The 15523-nt window shown below is 47.4% G+C and overlaps 1 protein-coding gene across 6 annotated transcripts in view; it reads right to left on the bottom strand.

The window, feature by feature from the left end:
- Nucleotides 1-15523, bottom strand: part of DAB2IP (DAB2 interacting protein) — a 125220-nt gene that overhangs the window by 61906 nt on the left and 47791 nt on the right. The window contains exon 1 of one of the 6 annotated variants that reach the window (XM_084219816.1): nucleotides 6057-6196. The exons of the other annotated variants lie outside the window; for them this stretch is intronic. The gene's annotated coding sequence lies outside the window, so the exon portion shown is untranslated. Of the gene's footprint in view, nucleotides 1-6056; nucleotides 6197-15523 lie in introns of those variants that run through there. 6 annotated transcript variants of the gene reach the window in all.

Below are 15523 nucleotides of genomic sequence, written 5' to 3'. Positions count from 1 at the left end.
AGGAAAACGCCGCGCGCCTCCGAGGACTCTCGTGCCTGTCATTGGTAACAGCGAGCTCTGAACAGAGATCAACTGCCAGCACAGACAAATTGATACCCATTTTAAACTCCACTGAAATGCTCAGTGCTGCAGCAACATCTCTAGGCAGAAAAGTGGAGGAAATGCCAGATGAAGTGGTAAACTCTGTGGACCTGCAGAGGAGAGCATTCTGGCACGGCCTGTGAGTGGTACTGGGACAGGGCTTGGAACCCAACACCACAGGAGTTATCCTGCACTGCACCTCACTCCTCTCATCACAACAATAAACCTGGTTTAGGAATACAGTTCCATAGAAATACTGGCAGATCTGGCCTTAATGCACGGGTTTCTAATTAACACCAACTTTAGTGTCTATGTGAGCAAAGAGGTCTCTGGGGTCCTTGATCAGGGAGTGATTCTGTTTAAGGCCTGGATTGATGGTGTGGTGCAGCTGTGCAGAGGGGGCTCAGGGATCCAAGAGTTTGGTTCCAAAGCACTTTTAGGAGATCTTCCCATGGCACAGAGGGCACTCACAGGGCCCCTGGTGATCCATGAGGCTGCCAGGACAGGGTAGGGACTGGAACATCTTTTCCAACCAGCTCCTGACAAAGCAGGAGGAAGAAGCAGAGATGGAAAATATCCTGAGGTTATAAGATGGTATTTTTTAAAAAAAGTTCCATTGAGAAATTATTCCTGGGATTTGATTTGTTGCCATTTCCATTGGCATTTCTGGGAAATTTTCTTTTTATAAATAAAATATATTTTAAAGTAAAATGTCTTGCTTCTAGGTTTACTGGTGCAACCCAGTGAAGAACACTGCATAATATCTTTGTAGAAAATAAAGCTCAATTATCTAATAGGCCTTGGATCTGTGCTGCAATTGTAGCAATGGGATGGGCGCCCCGAGCAACAGGAACTGTGCAAATATAGAAAGTGAACAAAGCCACAGAGATTCACCATTTCAAACAAAAACTGCTGCAGTCATCCAGTCACTCAGCTCTGCATCTGTGGAATGGAAAGAATATGGTCTGGAGCTGCTGCCTGCTGGAGAGCCTAGAATCAAACAATCCAGAATGGTTTGGGTTGGAAGGGCCATTAAAGCTCAATCCATTCCACCCCCTGCCATGGGCAGGGACATCTTCCACTATCCCAGGTTGCTCCAGCCTGGCCTTGGACGCTTCCAGGCATCCAGGGCAGCCACAGCTGCTCTGGGCACCTGTGCCAGGGCCTGCCCACCCTCACAGGGAGAAATTTCTGCTGTGTTTCTGCTTTCACCTTGAGCCAATTACTCCTTATCCTGTGACTACACTTCCTGATAAAGAAGTGTAGGCACTCTCTGATGCTAGGAGGACTTATACAAGAGTAATTAGAAAATATTATCTATATATGTTAGATTTTACTGTTCCAAGAGCCTTTTCCTGTAAGCTGCTGGGAGGCCTGGCTGGCTTTGTGGCCTTTGGCAAGATTCTTCTCTGTCCTTTCACTCCTGTTCCCAGCTCAGTATCCTAGAACAAGCTCCACCTAACACAGGATCCTGCCTCCAGCACGAAGGCAATCTTGTTAGCAGAGGGAAAACACAGCTCCTGGCCCTTGAAGGCAGGCAGGCAGGCTGAGCCCTGAAACTTTGGATTTATTCTTCTTGCTGATGTTGGTTGCTTAGCTACAAATATTCTCAATGCTTGTAAAAGCCTCTCTCCATTAGTCCTCACCACAAGGTTTTAAGTCCAGCCACAGTTTATTTTTCTTGAAACCTAGGTGATGAAATTTCTCCATGTGAGCTGGAGAATGCCCTGTTCCCTGTGCAGAGCCTGACAAGCGCCGTGAGCACGAGCAGGAGCAGAGGAGATGTCACCCTCCAGCACCGAAGATGGGCAACAGATCCTGGCTCTGATGTAAAAGCACACTTAAAAAAGGAAACAGAAAGGGAAGAAAAAAGTAAGAGCCAAGACTGATGAACCAAACCGAGCCTGCAGCGCAACCAGAGCTGCTGGCAGCTCGTCCTGTGGAGCTCTTCCGAGGCAATGCCTCGAAATGTGATGGGTCTGCTCAGCATCTGCTCCCAGCAGCCCGAGGCTCCCAGGCTAAACCAGCCGTGGGCAAATCAGGCTGGATGGGATCAGCTGGTACAAGTCTGGCACAACACCCCCAACACATGATGCTGTCCCCACTGAGCTCTCTCTCCCCAGCCCCTGACGCGTGTCCCCCATTGCATGTGGCTGTCACCAACAGCTCTCCCAGGCTGCTGGAAGGTGGGAGCATTCCTTAACCTGAGGAGCACCAGCTCCATCCCACCCTGCACTGCCTCTGTGTGAGGGACAGGAAAAGGCCATCAACAGGTGACATGAGTCACTGGGAAATGATGGTCTGGTCTCAGGCAGGGAGAAATAAAATTACTGTGGAAACAATCACTTCATGGAGCTGCCCGGTGGAGAACAAAGGAAGTTGGTCTGGGTAGGAACCCGGGGACAATGGTGGCACCAGCTGTGGGGACAGGGCAGGCAACAGAACTCAAAAGTGGGCTTTTTCCTGCCTGCTGAAATTAGAGAACAATGAGCAAAACCTCTGTGGTAGGAAAGGGAAGCAGCTCAGCAGGAACACACAGCTCTGGCACCCAAGTGCTTCCAGCAGACCAGCAGCACCCAGCTCCTCCCAGCCCAAACTGGAATTCTGCAATCCCAAAATTACTGGATAGGAAGGAACAGACAAGCACATAGAACTGTGAGTGCTGTCACATTCTGATGACTAAAAGCTGGAACACTTGAACAGTGAAAAGCACCTTTTGAGCTCACAGTGCCTCATGTTTGGTGAGCAGGTAACAGAGGAACACACTGGGAGTCAAGGGTCTCTTTATCAAACTAATTTTTTAACAAACAACCTTGCAATGATGCCAAGAGAGAGCAGAAAGCTCCCAGTCAGCACTGCTCTGCAATCAGCGATTAATTTGTTGCCCGATGCTTTGCTTGCTGCCCATGACAGAGCTCATAAATCCTCATTTTTATTGATGTCCTGGCCGAGGGGCCATGCTGGAAAAGGCTGGCTTGTGCTGCAGGTGTCCTGGGCAATCACCTTGCAGGATATGACAAACTGCTTAGAGGCTTTCATAAAGCCTTTTAATCATTTTATCCGTCTAATTCTTGTTTTTATTGTCTTTGCTGTAAATCCATGGCAGCAGCTCAATTTGCATCCTGCTCTTTCTGGGCAGTGGAGTGTGAGACCCTCCCACGGCAGCAGGGCAGAGGCTGTCACCCCTCAGTGCCACAGCCCCAGCACCACAGAGAGCATCTCCAGTGCCACCAGCGAGGTCCCAGTCAGGCCCAGTGGAACTGGGGCCATTCTCCCCCCCCCATTCCTGGCTGCTGCTGTTACCAAGTGGAGGGGATGACGTGAAGAAAAATGGTGCCTGTTTAAAAAAAGACAGAAATTTCCTATAGGGTGAAGACGCGGAAGAAGGAACCAGTGCTGGGGGAAGGGAGTCTCTACTGGAAAAAGTTTCCAGCCACCAATGTGTACTGGACAAGTCTTTAGAAGTATTGAAGTCTGGGTCTTAACAAGTCTTAAAATCTGGGTCTCCAGCACCTAAAACTGTGACTGAACAGAGCAGTGCCTTTGCATGTTGGTATCCCAGGCGATACAACTCCAAGTTCTGTGAATGTCTCCTCTCAACACAAGTGACAATTGTATCTTATTAAATCTGTCATCAAATTGCAGCTCTCTGAAACGGTGCAAGTCAAAGAGAAGCAAAGCAGGGGGGTGTTTCTGTACAATACCCAGTGGAGCTGAGGGAGCCTTTTACATAAGAAAGGTGTTATTTCTGCCACTTTGAGCAGAAGGAAACTCAGGGAATTACTGAGTGCTTTCTCATCCCACTCACGATCTTCCCAGCTTCCCCAGTGCACGCCAGGACAGCCTGGTGAGTGGCTGGGACAGCACCAGGCATGGGGCTGTGGCTCAGTGAGGTGGAGCTCCATGCTCTGGGGTCACTGGAAGGAACAGAGGCTCCCCTGAGGAACTGGGGCTCCCCTTTGCCTCCAGCTCTACTGTTCCACCTGCTCCACTCCCATCTCCCTGTGCCAATATTGGCACTAACAAGGCCACAGGAGGCGGCTCAGCCTCACCAGAGGCTCTGTTATCTTCTCAAGCCCCACAGCAGCTCTCTTCTCCCGAGCTCCAGTCCTGTCCAGGGACACTCCCCACTAATTGCTGTGCAGTGGGAAGGAGGATGGTGCCAGGAGGTGCAAACAGCCTGCAAGGTCACACGTGCAGCTGGCTGAGCCTCTCCAGAGATCAGCCAGACCCAACCCTGCTTCATCAGTGCCGCTCAAACGTCCTGAAGTCATGGCTGGGAATCAAGAGGAAGCAAGGAGAGTCCTATCAGCTTACCTCTGAGCATTAACACAACCATTAATTACCACTTGCTCATCAAGCTACAGCTTAATGAGGACCAGTAGAGATGGGGCCATGACCTTTCCTCCCTCCCTTCACACTCCTTTCCTTACACCCATGCTCTCAGCCACGATCCCTGGTCTTGCCTAGCGCAGATGCTCCGTGCCACTGCTGGCACAACTCATCAGCTGTGACCAGCTCACAAATCTGAATGAGGCTCAAAGCAAGCATTGCCTGCTTTCATTATATTTAGGTGCTCGTTGTAGGTATCACAGAATTCCAGAACAGTTTGGGTTGGAAGGGACCTAAAGTTCATGCTGTTCCAAACCCTAGTCATGGGCAGGGAACCTTTCACTAGACCAGGCTGCTCATATTATTACAAATATGCTTGTTTTTAAGCTTTGCTGGGATTATTATTTGCTGCATTTATTGGCCAGTGCATGGCTATGAGGGCTAAGAGGGATGTTTAAGGTAATGTTGCTGCTGTTTAAGGTACTGCAAATGATACTGGCCACCCTGCAACTTTTGGGGAAAAGGAGATGGGAGGGAAGAAATGTGTCTGAAGCCTAATGAGGACACAAGCACTTGCCAGATTTTAATTTGAAATACTTTCTTTCTTTTCAGCCATATCCTTTTCCGCTGGGCTCTGCAAAGAGCAGAGCTGGACAATCGTACGGGAAGCTGGGAGAGACTAACAATAGAGGAGGAGTGGAGAGGGGAGTGGAACCAGCCTGTCTCCTTGTACTTAAAATGAAACATGATAAAGAAACAAATTGCATAAAGGATGACTAACAAAGACAGCTTTAAAAATCGTTTCAGGGTTAGTCTTCTCAGGTTGACAGCAGGGACAGCAGGAAAGGACATTCGGTTTCACACATTATGTAAGTTTTAGTCCATCTCCCTTTCAAGTTCTCTGTCTGCTCCTACCACTGATCCAGCCACCCACACCACGGGGACTGCCTGCAGACCCCCAGGCACGGCCACTTCTTTCTTTACAATCACACAGATCTTTTACAACGGCTTTGGAAAATCTGTGAATTCTGCCTGGCCCCTCCGCTCCTCTGCGCTCCCCATGGATGTGAGGGAATTCTTGCCTGGAGTCCGTGCTCCCAATCCACCGGATCCCTTCTGCAGGAGCATCAGGGCCCAGATCAAACCCCTTCCCAGCAAACCCTGTCACCACTTGACTCCGGCATGCTCCTGTGTCCCGGCGCTGCGCTCCTCGGCGGGTGATGGAATACAGAGGCTGGCTCCAGGCGCAGCTGCCCCGACCCCCACAGGCTGATTCCACAGGAAACAGCACAAACATCTGCACCCCCGAACTGCCGGACAGGGCTCGGCAGAGCTCTGCTCCAGCGCTCCAGCCTTTGGAAATCCGGCTCACTGCAAGCTGCTGTAGCCCCAGCAGTCCCCACCAGCTGAAACAACGCGCTGGAGAGTCTGTTTGCTCCATATCTACTCCCTGTCCCTTTTGAAAATGCAGTATATCAATTCAACGATTGTAAAGGTCCAGCTTTTCCAATCTGGATCATCCACTTCCAGAGCGAGCTCCCAAAGGTGCAGGGAACACTTTGTCACTGCAGTGCCACTGCACCTCGGCAGACCCTGGTGAGCCACCGAAGAGAAAGGTAAGTGGAAAACTACCAGGCACTTACCCAAGCCTCCACGGGACAGGGAAATAAGATCAGGACAGAAGAATAAGATCAGGACAGAAAAGCAATGCTGAGGTCCCCAGGAAAGTCAGCTGCTCCGGGGGCAGAGCGAGTCCATCCCCCGGCTCCCTCCCTCGGCCGCCTCTGCCCGGTTTGGATCCAGCTGCTCGGGAACCGCTCGCAGACTCCGGGACTGCGAGACTTCCTCTGCAGCTGATAGTGGGGTTATGAAAGTAAACTGACTGCTGCCCTTTGTGAAGGGAGGAGGGGGCTGGGAAGCTCAGCCCCTTCCCTTCCTTTGTAATTCAAACCCTTCCTCGAGGCTCAGTGTTTTGGAGGAGAGGCATCTGCTCCAGCCCCGTCCCTGCTGCCGAGGAGCTCACACCGGTGCTGGCGGCGAGCCAGGCTTGCAGACTGGAGTTTACATGACAAAGCAGCTCCTTCCTAATTAAACTTCATCCAGCACTTTTCTGTCTCATACATAATTAGCGCAGAACAACAAACATAGAGGTAAGAAGGGAGAGTTTGAGCGCGGGTTGCTCTGTCTGCACCTCTGATTAATTTTAAGATTTCCTCTTTATTTATGCAGTAACTATCTCCCATCACTTCCAAAACATTCCGTATCCACCATCCCTGCTGGGGGCACTTGGCCTGACGCCACTGCCAAAGACTGGGCAGGGCTGGGAGGAGGGATGAGAGGATGGATTCCAGCAGGGATGGAGGAAGGATGGCAGCAGGGTTGGGAGGAGGGATGGAGGAGGGATGCTGGTTGTGTCAGAGCAGTGCACATTCCCGAAGCCTCCCTTACAGGGCGCTGCTCCCGAGGCCTGTCAGTGCAGCGTCAACATCTTTCCATAGGCAACTGCAGCAGGATGGGGCAGCTCTGATCTTTATTACCTCCTGAAGGCAGTTAATCTTTAAAGCTCCAACCACAACTGCTGTCAGCTTAGCTCGCAGCCTCCTTCTGTTGGTATTCACAAGTTACATTTTAAATTGTAAAGAAGTCCAGGCACACGGGAGTTTGTCCACAAACCAGACAGAGGGGAACTAAAGCACATTCTCCTCAAATCTGCCTGAAATCTAAACTTTTATTATTAGCCATCCCCAGTGTGATAATAAACTCTAGTCCCTGACAGCAACATATGGATCTCATCTCCACTGTAGTCCAATATTACAATAATCCACAGTGACCTGGTAAACAGGCCCAATCCAACAGATTTTACTTCACCCTGTCAATGAGAAAGTTCCGGTATATGACAGAAATAAAAGAAAAAAACCTGGAATATTTTGTTTCATTTCCCACAACCCGCTACGACTCCCAAATATGTGTGTCTGTATTGTTCTAAGACACAAGGAGCTTGTTTTTCTTCTAATTACACTGGTTTGAAGTAATTATTCTCATTTATTCTCCATGTACATGAGCATATCAAAATAGGAATTGACCCAGTATCAAATATTCCCTGTTTTAGGAATTATTCCAGCTGCTTGTAACAGTGAAGGTCCATGAGAGCCTGGGAGAATGTATCCACATGCAGGCTTATCTCTTCATTTCAGACCATTCATCATTCCTTGCCTGGAAGCAACAGTTAATTTCCAACAACTCAATGTCAAGATGGCAGTTTAAATCCTCTTGAGGATTGCCCCAGGAGAAGATTTTGTCCCAGTTCTTTTGCAGCCACTGTAGAGTCAGCCTCTTTTGATGTCACTCAGTTTTAGAGTGTGATAGAAATAAAGAAAGAGTGAAGATCTGCTGGTGACCATCCCAACCCAAGGAAGGATCATCTCTCCGGAGCCTTCTCTTGGGATTTCATTAGGGACAGAAATTAAGAGTCAGAATGGTTTGGGTTGGAAGGGACCTAGAAGATCACCCATCTCCATCCCTCCTGCCTTGCTCAGGGACACCTCCCACTATCCAGAAAGGAAAAACATGGCCTGCCAGAAAATGCTGCATGTCATGGAGAGGATTTTCTCTGGATATAGATTAGCACAACTCTTGCACAAAGTAGGAGATACTTCCAACTTAGAGTGGAGGAGAAGGACCTGAGCCAACACCAACAGACTGGAGCTTTCTGAAAAGGACACATCACAACCAGACCTGTCCCCCAGACCTCCCATACAGCAACCCTGATAAAATCCCCAGCAAGAACCCTCAGAGCAGAGCAGAGCTGAGTCTTGACATCCCCTTCTCCTCTTTTCTGTCTCTTACATTTATTTGGATTCAGCTTTATCTCTTCATTTTAAGGACTCTTTCACCATGTTTTATTGGTGTCGATGGCCCTTTTACCAAGGACAATCTGCATTGAACATTTTGGGAAGCAATGATTTAGAAGCTGCAGGTAGCATGGCAGAGTGGCTGTCGAGCCATCTCTGGAAATCAGAAGGTGTCTAAAGAGGGTGTTTACAAGCAGAACGCTGCTAAAAGTCTGCCTTGGTTGCAGATAACAAGGCTGAGACAATGACAGATTTCCTTCCCCTGGCAGGCAAGAGCAGCTCCCCGTGATTGCCTTGCCGTGTTTATCCAGGATGCTGGGAGAGAGCAGGCACCAAATCTGCAATTAATTGGCAGTTTGCAGGAGCATATTGCCTAAAGATAAACAGAGTGGGTGATCGTGTCGTATGGAAAACGGCTGAGTGCTGCAGATGTAGTGTTGACCCAGTTTAAAAAAAAAGAAGTTTTTTTTGTTCTCTTGGAAAATAAATGTACTGAAATGAATACTTTTTTTCTTTTTGCATGGTCCCTCTGGCCGTTGAATATTTTGTGTACGTAAGCCATTCTGAGTTCTTTCTTAATCTGGAAGGACATAGTAAATTATGAATTAGCTGAAAAGTTTTCCTGCTGACATCAGAGGAGCAGGAGGTGCACTGTGACACGGAGTTAATGGCCGTCACTCTTCACAGAGGGGGCTTTGTGAACAGGAGAAGACATGACTGGATCTAAGTGGGAATCAGGTGATGTGGAAAGGAACAGAACTGCCCAGGTCAGTGGATGTGGAGATCAGGTCCAGAGGGGGAAATGGTTTTTCACAGAATCACAGAATGGTTTGGGGTGGAAGGGACACCTCCCACTATCCCAGGTTGCTCCAAGCCCTGTCCAGCCTGGCCTGGGACACTTCCAAGGCCGGGGCAGCCACAGCTTCAGGGAGGATCTGGACCAGGATCAGGGGCTTGGCAAATGGAGAATGCTGTGAGTGGGAGGGACAGGCTCTGGTTTCCAAATACAGATATTGTCAGACAGAAAGGCACAAAGATGACATGAAACCCAGAGTCAGGGAAGGAAGAAGATAAAGGAGAAGGCTGCTGAGGAGCTCAGGATAGGATACCCACTATGGAAAATACGCTGAGGCTGGAAAGGGAAGGAGAAAAGCACCCTGAACGTGATGCTGCTGGAGCTGGGAAGATGGAGAGCCAGAAGAAGGGATATCTGTGACACCATCAAGGCAGCAGCACAAAAGCTGTGGATCAAGTGCGAGGCACAAATGCTAAAGAGAGAAGCTCTCACTTTCAGGAGATGGAATTCATTAGGAGCAAAGTCCTCGATGCAGAATTTCAGACAATGTTCTGCAGCTCCCGTGCATAGCAGTAGCAGGCAATGAAAATCAGTGCCCTCACAGGACAAAAGGACACTCTCCCCTCTCCTTTTTTATATTCAGTGCTATAAAACTCAGGCTCAAAGCATGTGACAGATCTCTCACTTCATTTTACTGCAACCACACTGACCTTACCAGCACTGGTCAGATCCAACAGGAAAACAAGTCACAACCTGGCAACTTCTTTGCAGGATAATGCACCGAGATTGTATCTGGCCTGAGCAAGGTGATGACACCAAAATGCCTTTACAGGAATTCCTGATCCCATGGGAAGATTGCTACAGCAGGCTTGGACTTGTTGTGTTGCTGGATCCTCTCACTGTGCCCTGGGCCCAGGCTCTGAACAGAGTGGATGGGGTGCATTGCACACTCCACAGGTGAGGACCTTCCTTCTTCTACAGTGAGGTGATTCCAGGTGAATTCTTCATGCAGGACTCAGTCCAGATTTCCTTTGCATTCCCCCAAAGGCCAGGCCTCAAGGAAGAATTGGAACACCAACACAGGAGCTTGGTGTTTCAGAAGCATGGCAAAAATTCAGAAGCTTTTTAAAAAATCTTTTTCTTTTAGATCAAAGTTTCTGTATTTGGGTACCTAAAATTAGCTAGCAAAATAAGTGACATTTTATTCAGAGATGCAAAATTTCCATTGATTTTAATGGATTCAGCATCCCAGAAAACTAGGCCACTTATTTATGTACCTACATAAGCATTTGAATCCCTAACTTGAAGGAGCCAAGTTTGTAAATGATGACCTTATGTTTTAAAAATCATGAGACAGCTCTGCATGCATCAGTCTGTTATTCCCTTTATTTCTGTCAGCAAGACTCATTCAGAGGTAGATTTAAGCTGTAAAATGTGCCTTTAAAGTTTCCTGCAATAAGGTCTCCTCTATTTAGCAAAACACTTAGGCACAGCTTAATGTCTTCCTGAAGAGAAGCACTTGAGTGAATCAAGGCTAACAGCTTCCTCACAGCCCTCCTTGAGATGAGGAACGAATCTCTGTCTCCCCACAGAAAATTGCTGATCCTGATGGGAATGGCTCAGCAGCCTTGAAGACTCTTTCTGCCTCATCACTTTACCCTAGGAACAGACTAACATTGCACAGTACTTGGGTCTGCAAAGCACAGCAAGGTAACAACTGAAAAAACACTCCACAGGTGTTCCAGGCCAGGCTGGATGGGGCTTGGCGCAATCTGGGACCATGGAAGGTTCCCTGCCCGTGCAGGGGCTGGGACTGGGTGATCTTTAAGGTTCCTTCCAACCCAAAGCATTCTGTGGTTCCAGGATTCTGCAGGGATGTGTGTTTTGGGCAGGGCTGGGGTGGAGGGAGGGAAGGGGCAGCAAGAAGCAGCCAAGCCCCAAGCAGGAGGTGTCCCTGGGGAGGGCAGGTGTAAAGCAGTGAGGCACCATCCCTTTGCTGATGCAAAACCTCAACCTGCTCCTTACCTTGTAACTTCTCTCTGTTAATCCTGTGCCACTGTGTGCCCCTCAGTAAACTGCCATGTGGCTGCTTAAGGAAAGAGCTGTATAATTTACCTCTGATTGTTTCAAACACTTGGAAGGCAACAATAGATAAAAACTGACAGGACCTTCACAGTTAACAATGCAACCTAATGAAGTGAAATACTGCTCAGAGAAATATTGTGACAGGTATCCATGGATTCAAATAAAGGAAAAGACGTGGTGGGGTAGATTGGGCTCTGCAGTCCTTCAGCCCTGACTGTGAAGAGAAGTCAGCAGATCTTCCTTCCCTCCGTCTCAATTGTGTCAGGCTGGTTTGGTTACACAGCACTGAATGCAAGTTTGTGAAAGCACAGAAGTTAAAGAATTTCCCAGAGAGGAGCTAAAATGAGTTGAGCTCCATTCTGCCACATTTTCACATTCCTGCAGCTGTTTCCAGCAGGAGTTCACCACTAGAATGACACTGATTAAAAAACATAACTGACAATGGCAAATAGCTTAAAGGATTTAAAACCCCCAAAATGAAATCCATCCTCTACCCAAAAATAAAACACACAGAAAATCTTTACTTTTATGCAAGTCAAAGTTAATTTAAAGGCAAGGCAATACTCTAAAGGTCACATGGATCTTTCATGTATCCATGCACCTGATAGTTACAGCTCTGTTTTTGAACTGTACTTGAAATTAATTTAAAATTTATTGATGTTTCTGAACTCATTAAACTAGAACTTCACAGGAGAAGGCAAATAGGGGCAACTGGATTAGATCCAACATCATTTCGTGGGGGGCAAGAGGAAAGAATCCTCCTGCCCGGAGCACTGAAAAGATTCCAGGAAGTCTCAGGAGGAGCTGGCCCTCTGCCCTGCCCCAGGGACCTGCACCCCGGGTACCAAAGGCTCAGAGGTGTCTCCACTGCCAGGTCCAGCCCCCACTGCCCCCCAATTCCCTGCATGGCACAGACCTTCCCACCAGGAATGGCAGCAGTTTTGTTTTTCAGCATGTTGTTCTCTCTGGGTTAAGCAGAACTTATGTTCCATTCACAGAAGAAAATCACTCTCTGTGTGAGAAAACACACAGCAGGCTCGAGTGTGACACTGCTGTTACCACACCCCAGCAAAGATGAAAGAAACAATAATAATAGTAACCAAAAGTTTAAAAACATCTCTGTGCATATTTCACTATGACAGAGATTTGCATGTTCATCTCCAAAACTGGGTGAAAAGAGTCTTAAAATATTGTTTTTTCTATTTTAACTGTAAATACAGGAAGCTTTTTCTGTCTCTACCTACTCAATGACACCATTTCAAGAGGTTTTTTTACATTTTTGCTACACAGAAAGGGGAAAAATAGAAGTAAGGAAAGAAATAAAGTCCTTGCTTTTAAGTAGTGAAAACTCAAAGTAGTCAAAGTTATATAATAATCCCATGAAAGTGGGGGAAGTTATTAGTATGGAGTGAATCAGAGGAGGTTCTGGAAAAGCTGCACAGGGTGAGTGCCCCGAGCTGTGGCTGGAGCCAAGGACAGTATTGAGGAGGGAATCTCTCTGAACCAACACATTTGAAGGCTGCAAACAACCTGGATGTTCAGTTTGGTGACTCACAGCTTGTGGCAGCCCATAAAGACCTTTGTGTGATTAATCTCTCAGATACAGCCCCAAAATCCAACTTTCAAAGGCCCCTGGCTGCAGCATTGCTGGGTCCCTGGGGAATGAATGCCCCAAAGCTGCCCCTGGTGCAGCTGTGCCCAAGGGACTGTCACCCAGGGGACTGTCCCTCCCCAGGAGCAGCAGGGGCTGTCCCCAGGCAGGAGCTGGGCAGCTGGGAGGGATCAGGGCTCTGGAGCTCCTGCACTCATTCCTCCCCTGTAGCCAGCCTGAGCCTGGAGTTCGCTGCAGCCACCACAACACGATCCACCAGTCCCGTGTCCTCCGGATGCCATTAATAAATACTAAATGGCATTAATAAATACTAAATGAAACCACTTGGAAAGAGGGAGAAAAAACCTATCTCCAGTGTTTTGGAGCACACTGAGAGGCCAAGAGCAGCTGCTGGCCCGAAAGGAAAAGTCTGAGGGGCTGAGCTCTGGGGACCAGCAGCTTTGCAGCGTCACACGGAGGGCTTTGCTGGCACTCCTGCTTCACTAACAGGCCTTGTTTCACTGGGATGAGGGTGGAAGAAATCTGCTCCCCATCACTTTTCCTGTGTTTGGGCTGTGGGAAGTATTATTTCTTAGAGGATGAGGCAGTTTATTGGCCGGGGATATTTCCAGTGCATTTATTTTGTTGTTGTTGTGAATTTGGATTAGAGGCATCTCCTTCCTCCCCGCAATTGCTGGCAGCATGCTGTAAAGATATGATTAATTAAAGTGTGACTATGAATCCACTCAGAAGCTTAGAGTTTTCCTCCTCTTAAGACTAAATAGAGAAAGGGCCACTTAACAAAGTTCAGACCTTGAAGCAGATTTCAAAGTACACTCAGTTCAGCTCAGCAGTTTAGCTCAGCACAACGAGGAGGTTCAACCTTCAATATTTAAAATCTATGAGCCCTCAGAGAGAAGAGACTTCTGCTTCTGGTCCAATCCCAAACACAGAAATAAATAAATAAGAGATAAATAACCAAGCCCTGCTCAGAAAGGACTCCAGCAGCACAGCAGAAATACCCTGCTCACCTGGGGGACTCCACCTTAGCCTGTGTCACATTTTTACCTTTGTAGGCAGCTCAGCCACGGAACACACGCAGTCCTGAGGTTTTAGATTAAAACAACATATTCTGCCTCTTGCTCTGCAAGAAGCCACTGGAAATCCTGGAAGACCTTCAAAACTGAGCAGTGTAGTACTTGAAAAGGAGACACAGCTTGACTAAATTGAAAAATCTGAATTTCCTAACATGGACTTAAAAGGTGCTACTGAATCTTTAATGACTGCAAGACAGAGTTGGCTCAATCTGAGCAGGGCTCAAGGTCTTCTTTTGAAGAAGTCAAACTTAAAAAAAAATAAAATAAGAAAAATGTCTGCTACATTCTAAGGTCACAAAGGGTTCCATGAAACTCTGCACATCTCCCAACTCTGACTTCCTAAATGACAGTCACTCCTGAATATGGAGCACCCACTTCAACCGAGCATAATTAGCTGGGGAAGGAAAACACACCAGCCTGAAAGAGTCCTTCTCTAACAAGAGGTTGTGAGGGGCAGTGTGCTGCAGAAACAGATGGAAATGGGGCTATTTATTTATTTCAAGAGCACAGAATTCCTATTCATTAAATGTTACTTTTAAGCTGTTTGGCACCCACAGTTTTCTGACTGACGGACGGCTCGGAGGGACGGCTCGAGAGGGGGAGGCACAGGTTCTGTTGCTTTCTGGCATCCATGGGGTCATTCCCAGCCCACTTTTCCAAGCTCACACTAATTTCCCACCACCAGTATTATCTTCAACCCCCACACTCAGTTCCTCTGCATCACTAATTCTGTTTTAGACAAGAACTCTGGCTCTTCTGTTTTAGACAACACAAGGCTACAGTGAAGCACCTCAAGAGATGAGCTGTTAGGCAGAGCTGTAAATTTAGATGGTGCAAGACCAAAAATACAAATTTAAAATTAAATATTTAAAGTTTGGGTGAGGGCAAAAAAATAGATAAACTCTTTGAGAGAATAGCCATTATTAGAGATTATAAATCTGCATGCTAATTTATGTGGTTACTATTGACATTTTCTTTCTAATTCAGCTTTTAGCCCTTTTCTTGCATGCAGATAAATTCTAGTTAAGAGCATTGTGATGTGCAGAAGGCTTAATCCAACAGAAACCCCCTAATATGCAATTTAAGGATCTCAGGTTCATTAATAGTCCTAGGAGCAGCTTGTTTAACAGATTATTTCATGGGGCTGAGTCCATCTGAGACACTGGGGACAGGAATTGCCTTCCCACAGCCACCCTTTGGAATGTCCAGGCTCCTGTGGGGATGGAGCTCCTTTCAAGGGCATTCTCCACTCTCAGTCCATTTACTGGACAGGTAGAAACTGCAGAATCCTGAAGAGGTCTGTTTCCCAGAGATCCCAGCATGATCTGTCCTCTCTGCAGGCATTTTGATAAGAAAATGAAATTAATACCCAAACACTCTGCTCCTCATCAACCATCGATTCACCTACGGGCAGTTTCAGTAATAAATTAGATCAATGTAATTATTGTGTGTGCACACAGATGTCAAATCACAATCACTATGATCAGATCAGCTGGGTGTTTCCTAGAAAAACAGTATTTATCCATATTTGGGAGAGGAGAGAAGGTTCATCTGCCCATCCAGAACCCGAAAGAGACAAGCTTCCCAATGAGGTTTTGACACTGTGTTTCATGGACTAAATCCTGAAAACAATTTACTTTGGGAAACAAATGCATTATTTTTCCAGTTCTGTGCTCTATCCAACCACTTC

The sequence above is a fragment of the Fringilla coelebs genome (assembly GCF_963513975.1).
Source record: "Fringilla coelebs genome assembly, chromosome: 21".
In the NCBI taxonomy this organism is placed as follows: domain Eukaryota; kingdom Metazoa; phylum Chordata; class Aves; order Passeriformes; family Fringillidae; genus Fringilla; species Fringilla coelebs.
The sequence above is the reverse complement of the archived record's forward strand: the minus strand, read 5'-3'. Positions and strand labels throughout refer to the sequence as shown.